The sequence below is a fragment of the Chlorocebus sabaeus genome, chromosome 6 (assembly GCF_047675955.1).
Source record: "Chlorocebus sabaeus isolate Y175 chromosome 6, mChlSab1.0.hap1, whole genome shotgun sequence".
NCBI lineage: Eukaryota > Metazoa > Chordata > Mammalia > Primates > Cercopithecidae > Chlorocebus > Chlorocebus sabaeus.
In genome coordinates, this window is record NC_132909.1 from 61577885 (window position 1) to 61579400 (window position 1516).

The window sequence follows — 1516 nt, forward strand, 5'->3', positions numbered from 1 at the left end:
CTGTGCTTGCCCTTACCCTAGTCGGAGCCACGCCAACCTGTGGCCAGTTCGCCTTCCCAGTCCCTCCCTGGTCTCTCGCTTCTGCCCTGGCTCCAGACAGTCATTTCCCAACACAGCAGCTCCAAACATTTTACCCTGACCAGCAAGGCCTCGTGGGACCTGCCCCACCTTGCCCTCTGACCTCCTCTCCTGCCCCTTCCCTGCCGGGAACACTCCAGGCCAGGCGCAGCCTCAGGGCCTCTAACCTGGCTGTGCTGTCTGCCTGATACAGCTATCCCCAGGCACCCCCAGGTTTCCTCCCTCTCCTCCTCTGGTTTTTGTTTTCTGTTTGTTTGTTTGGAGACAGCGTCTCTGTGGCCCAGACCAGAGTGCAGTGGCACAATCACAGCTCACTGCAACCTCGACCGCTGGGCTCTGGTGATCCTAGATCTTCCCACCTCAGCCTCCCGAGTAACTGAGACTACAGGTGCACCCACTATGCCCGGCTAATTTTTACATTTTTTTGTAGAAATAGGGTCTTCCTGGCCAGGTGTGGTCGCTCACGTCTGTTAATCCCAGCACTTTGGGAGGCCGAGGCAAACAGATCATCTGAGTTCAGGAGTTCGAGACCAGACTGGCTAAGATGGTGAAACCCCGTCTCTACTAAAAATACAAAAAAATTAGCCAGGTGTGGTGGCTCACGCCTGTAATTCCAGCTACTCGGGAGGCCAACGCAGGAGAATCATTTAAACCCAGGAGGCGGAGGCTGCAGTGAGCTGAGATTATACCACTGTACTCCAACCTGGGTGACAGAGTGAGACTCGATCTCAAAGAAAAAACAACAAAAACATAAATGGGGTCTTCCTATGTTGCCCAGGCTCGTCTCAAACTCCTGGCCTCAAGGTGAGAAACAAAAGTTAGGTAGTTAGATAAGAAAGTTTGCACAAACCTAAAGTCAAAGCCTAAAAAGCAGCCGGGTATGGTGACTCACGCCTGTAATGCCAGCATTTTGGGAGGCTGAGGGAGGCTAACATGATGAAACCCTGTCTCCACTAAAAATCAAAAAATTAGCCAGGTGTGGTGGTGGCGTCTGTAATCCCAGCTACTCCAGAGGCTGGGGCAGGAGAATGGCCTGAACCCGGGAGGCAGAGCTTGCAGTGAGCTGTGATCGCGCCACTGCAGTCCAGCCTGGGGGACAGAGCGAGACTCCGTCTCAGGAAAAAACAAAAACAAAAACAAAAAGCAGCCCCTGACAGCCCCCCAAAAAGAATCTCAAATATCAGTGTAAAAAAATCAGGGACTTAGAACTAAAAACTGGAGAACCACAACAAAGGGATCCTTCCCACTCAGCCTCCCAAAGTGCTGGGATTACAGGTGTGAGCCACCGCGCCCAGTGGGATTTTTTTTTTTTTTTTTTTTTTTTTTCTAGATGGAGACTTGCTCTGTCACCCAGGCTGGAGTGCAGTGGTGTGATCTCAGCTCACTGCAACCTCCGCCTCCTGGGTTCAAGCGATTCTCCTGCCTCAGCCTCCTGAGT